The sequence below is a fragment of the Ursus maritimus genome, unplaced genomic scaffold (assembly GCF_017311325.1).
Source record: "Ursus maritimus isolate PB19 unplaced genomic scaffold, ASM1731132v1 scaffold_10, whole genome shotgun sequence".
Classification (NCBI taxonomy): Eukaryota; Metazoa; Chordata; class Mammalia; order Carnivora; family Ursidae; genus Ursus; species Ursus maritimus.
In genome coordinates this window covers 13,537,184-13,543,183 of record NW_024423344.1, presented here as the reverse complement: position 1 = coordinate 13,543,183, position 6,000 = coordinate 13,537,184, and positions in this window count along the sequence as shown.

The following is a 6,000-nucleotide window of genomic DNA, read 5'->3' as shown; positions in this document are numbered from 1 at the left end:
TATATATATATATATATATATATATATAATTTTATATAAATTTTATCTGATACGTATATAATATAATTATATATATTTATGTAAATATGTATATATAAAATTTCTGCATCCATTCATCTTCATCAATGGACATGTAGGTTGTCTCCATGTTTGACTATTGTAAATAATACTGCAGTGAATATGGAGGTACAGATATTTTTTCAAGATAGTGATTCTGTTTACTTCAAATACATACCCAGAAATAGAATTCCTGAATTAAATGATAGTTCTATTTTTAATTTCTTGCTTAACCTCCATACTGTTTTCCAGAGTGACTGCATCAATTTATATTCCTGTCAGCAATACATAAGAGTTCCCTTTTCTCCACATCCTTGCCAACACTTGTTACCTCTTATCTTATTGATAACAAACATCCTAACAGGTGTGAAGTAATAGCTCATTGTGGTTTGATTTGCATTTCTCTGATGATTAATGCATCTTTTCATGTACCTTTTGGCCACCCAATTGACTTCTTTAGAAACATGTCTATTCACTCCCTCAGCCCACTTTTTTAACTGGATTGTTTGTGTTTTTTTGTTATTAAGTTGTATGGGTACTTTGTATATTTTGGATCTTAACCCCTTATCAGAAATATGATATACATCAAAGAAACAGTTCTTAATGGGTGTGCAAGCACTCACTGTGGTTATTCCCATCGGGTTCAATTCAGAGGGAACAGGCAAAAATGCCTATTTCTCAGTCTTTCCTAGGAAGGGATTTGACTACATATGTTACAAGCTGCTGCCTGAGTGTCTGGCTTCTAAGTAGCATGCATTTAGGTGCTCACTGCAGTCCTCCCAAGAGTGTCAAAGAGCTTACGGACACTTTCCCACTTTATCCCTTTGGCTCACTCCAACAGTAAAACCAAGTTTCCAGTATCTCTTTGGAAGAAGAATATCACAAGTATTTTCCTGGAAGGAGAATGTCCACATACCTATTGCCCAAATCTTTATGTCTGCCACCGAAGGGATGGGCCCCCAAATCACCTAGCTCTAACAGCCAACAGAGTTTGCATCCATGGATCCCATGATATAGCAAACAAAGGAGCAGTTTTTAAACAGGTATAGGAGCAACCCCCACAGCAATACACCTGGCGTCAACACAGAGGTAACCGAAAAAAATTACCCGTATCCCAGTTTCTCCCTGGAAGCGGTTTAACTGCATGTTTTTCCAGCAGCACCTGAGGGTCCAGCTTCTAACAAGCATGTATCAAGGTGATGGCTGTGATCCTCATCTTTGGGACACTAATGGCTCCTGGTATTCCCTCAGCCATTGGGAACCACTAAGAACAAAGACAGTGGAATGTATGATCACAAAGGTTCGAGGGGCAACCAGAAGCTCAGGCAAGACAGATTGATGATGAAACCAGCCTGCCAAGGCTGGAGAGGTGACTGTTTTACTTAATACATAGAAACCAACACACAGTCAAGGAAAATGAAGAAGTGGGACTATGTTTCAAAAAAAGAACCAGATAAATCTCCAGATATAGCTCTTAATGAAATGGAGAAAAGTGCTTTATCTGATAGTGAGTTCAAAATAACAGTCATAACAATGCTCAGCAAGGTCAGGAGAGCAATAAATGTACAAAGTAAGAATTTCAGCAAAGAGAAAATATTAAAAAGTACTAAACAGACATCATGGAGCTGAAGAAAAATACCTGGGCTAAAAATTTCAATAGAGAGATTAAGGAGTAACCTAGATCAAGCAGAAGAAACAATCAGTGAGGTCAAATTCAGGGCAGTGAAATTCATCCAATCAGAGGAGCAAAAAGAATGAAAAAGAGTGAAGATAGCTTAAAGAACTTATGGAACAACATCAAACAAAGCAATATACACATTATAGGGGTCCCAGAAAGAGAAGACAGAGAAAGGGGCAGAGAGTTTATTCAAAGAAATAATAGCTGAAAATGTCCCTAATGTAAGGAATGAAACAGACATTCAGATCAAGAAGCCCAACAAGTACCAAAAAAGTTGAATCTAAAGAGACTCACACTGAAACAGTATAATTAGTCAAAAGTGGAAGACAATGAAAGAATCTTAAAAGCATCACGATTATTACTAAAGCAACACTTTATTATGTATAAGGGGACCCCCCCATAAGACTATCAGCAGACTTTTCAGCAGAAACTTTACAGATCAAAAGGTAGTGGGGCGATATATTCAAAGTGCTGAAAGAAAGAAAACTGCCAAACAAAAATACTCTGCCTGGAAAAGTTGTCCTTCAGAATTGAAGAAGAGATAAAGAGTTTTACAGTGAAAAGTTGAAAGAGCTCAATAGCACTGGACCGGCCTTATGAGAAATGTTAAGGGAGCTCCTCAAGCTGAAATGAAAGGGGACTAATTAGTAACATGAAAACATATGAAAATGCACAGCACACTGGTAAAGGTAAATATATATGTTAGGCTACCAAATAAATCTTAATAAACTTGAGAAGACTAAAATCATACCAAGTAGCTTTTCTAAACCCAGTGTTATAAAACTAGAAATCAATTATAAGAAGAAAACTAGAAAATACACAAATACACACTCTGGAACAACCAATGGCTCAAGGAAGAAATCCAAAGAGAAGTTTAAAAAATCTTGGGAGAAATGAAAGTGGAAACACAACATACCAAAACTTAAGGGATGCAGCAAAAGCAGTTCCAAGAGGGAAATTTATACTGATAAATGCCTACCTGCATTAGGAAAAAAGGAAGATCTTAACGTAACTTTACACCTCAAGGTACTAGAAAAAGAAGAACAAGCTAAGCCCAGAGTTAGCAGAAGGAAGGAAATAAAGATCAGAGCAGATAAGATTTAAATAGATGCCAGAAAAACAAGAGAAAAGATCCATGAAACTAAAAGCTGATTTTTTCCATTTTACTTACTTATTTTTTTAGCGAGAGAGAGGAAGTGTGTGCATGTGTGCACACAAGTGGTGGGGAGGGACAGAATAGCAAGCAGGCTCCATGCTTAGTGCAGAGACTGATAGGGAGCTCGACCTCATACCCTGAGATTATGACCTGAACTGAAATCAAAAGTCAGACACTTAACTGACCAAGCCACCCAGGACTCCTTGATTTTTTGAAAAGATAAAATTGACAAATTTAGCTACACTCACTAACATTTGTGACTTTTAAAATTAACACTTGCTAAGTAGAGCTGCTGGATATTGGATGGTGAACCTGAGTCAACAAAAGACCACAAGAGAATTGAAACAGAGAAGTTTGTTACTCAGAGACCGTGGAAGAAGTACACAGCATGCCTTGAGGGGGCCACATGGGAAGATCAAGGCAGTTGCAGGCAAAGAGAGTGGCAGGACTTGGGACACATGCCTTTATGAGAGTCTGAGGGTGGAGTGCTTTGGGATTCTTGATCTAAAGCCAGATTGGCCAATTCAAATAAAAAAGAGTGGGGTTTTGGCAAGCTTTATGGGGGAGCTTATCACAAGGATAATCACAAGATAATAAAGGCATATTTCAAGGGGCATGTAAAGGGAAAGGCGTATGAGGTGGAAGAGATCTGTATCACAAGGGCCATTGCGGATGTCATATCAGGAACTCACCTTTATTTGTGACTCTGTGAACTATTATCTATGGCAAAACAAATAGCCCAGGCCTTACTTTTTTAGGGGCTAATGTCAGTTTAAGGCCTGTGCAGTCCACTTGGCCAAACAAAATGGATGCCCATGAAGCAATACCATGGTGTAGTTTATCTAAACATTTAACACTAACTTAGAAAAAGGAAGACTTACATAAACAAAATCAGAAATGAAAGAGGAAACATTAAAGCTGACAACTCACAGGTACTAAAGATTATAAGAAACTATATGAACAATTACATACTATATATAACAAATTACATAACCTAACAGAAATAAATTCCTAGAAACTTACAACCTACCAAGACTAAATTATGAAGAAATAGAAAATCTGAACAGTCCAATAATGAATAAGAGATTGAATTAGTAATCAAAAACTTGCAACAAAGAAAAGTCCAGGACCAGATGTCTTCAGTGGTGAATTCTGCCAAAAATTTAAAGAATTAATACCAATTCTTCTTAAACCCATCCAAAAATTAAGAGAGGAAGGAACACCTCCAAACTCATTTTACAAGGCCAGCATTATCTGATACCAAAGCCAGATAAAGACCCTACATGAAAAGAAAATTAGAGGCCAATATCCTTGATGAACATAGAAGCAAAAATCCTCAACAAAATATTAGCTGGTAAACCAAACTCAACAGTACATTAAAAGGATCATACACCATGATCAAATGGAATTTATCCCTGGGATACAAGGATGGTATAACACATGCAAAATAATAAATATGATACATCACATTAACAAAATGAAGGATAAAAATCATATGATCATCTTAATAGATGCAGAAAAATTATTTGACAAAATTCAGCATCTTTTTATGATAAAGACTCTCAACTGTGGACATACTTCAACACAATAAAGTCCATACATGACAAGCCTACAGCTAACATCGTACTCTCCAGTGAAAAACTGAAAGATTTTCTTCTAAGATCAGGAGCAGGACAAAGATGTCCACTCTCAGCAATTTTTTTCAATATAATACTAGAAGTCCTAGCCAGAGCAATCAGGCAAGGAAAAAAAAAAAAAAAGAAAGAAAGAAAAAGAAAGTCATCCAAATTGGAAATTGAGAAGTAAAATTTGCAGATGACATGATTTTATATATAGAAAACACTAAAGACTCCACCAAAAACAACAACAACAGCAACAACAAAACAAAAAACCCTGTTACAACTAATAAATTCAGTAAAGTTGCAGGATATAAAATCAATATGTGAAAATCAGTTGCATTTCTATACACTAACAATGGACTATCAGGAAGAGAAATTAAGAAAATAATCCCATTTATAATAGCTTCAAAAAGAATAAAATACTTAGGAATAAATTTAACCAAGGAGATGAAAGATCTGGACACTGAAAACTATAAAACATTGGTGAAAGAAATGAAAGAAGACACAAATAAATGAAAGCTATCCCATGTGTATGTATTGGAAAAATTAATACTGTCAAAATTTCCATACTACCCAAGGCAATTTACAGATTTAATACAATTTCTATCAAAATTCCAATGGCATTTTTTACAGAAGTATAAAAAACAATTCCAAAATTTGTTTAGAACCACAAAAGATCTCAAATAGCCAAAGCAATTTTGAGAAAGAGCAAAGCTTGAGGCATCACATTTCTTCATCAAACTACATGATAAAGCTATTAGTAATCAAAACAGTGTGGTATTAGCATAAACACAGACACATAGATCAATGGAAACAGAGTGGAAAGCTCAGAAATAAATCCATGTGTATATGGCCAATTAATTTTAACAAAGGAACTAACTATATACAATGAGGAAAGGAAATTCTCTTCAGTAAGTGGTGCTGGGAAAACTGTATCCTGTTTTCTGCTATCCAGAAGTAGAGCGTTCCTATGACCTTTTCATAAGCTAAATGGCATATGTCAAAAAAACAATTACCATTTATTTATATGGAAAAAAGTTAAAGTATTCTCAGACCCCAAAAATAACCTCTCTTAAGCTTTCGTGATACCCTAGGACACATCTTGCTAATGGATGCACAAAATAAATCAAGATAAAACATAGGTGCTCATAGACACAGATCAAAGCCATGGCGGCTCGATGCTGAGATGCTGAGTGTAGTTCTGGGGAAGGAGCTTGGCGGGGTTGCTCTCTCTGCTCAGGCTGTGAGCTGCATCTACAGTGGCTTGCTACAAAACAAACACTGAACACTACTTTTGCTTTTCACCTTTTTTTCATAAAAGCAAAAATCCTCTTTGGATTTTTTTTTTTTTTTTTTTTGGTTAGTGAAAACAAGTACTGATGTCGATCTTTTGTAAAAGTGAAGTGGCATAATGTGAATTTTTGAAAAGCAGGGGACACCTGTATCTCCACGCCAAAGAATAAAACTGGACACCTATCTTACACCATACA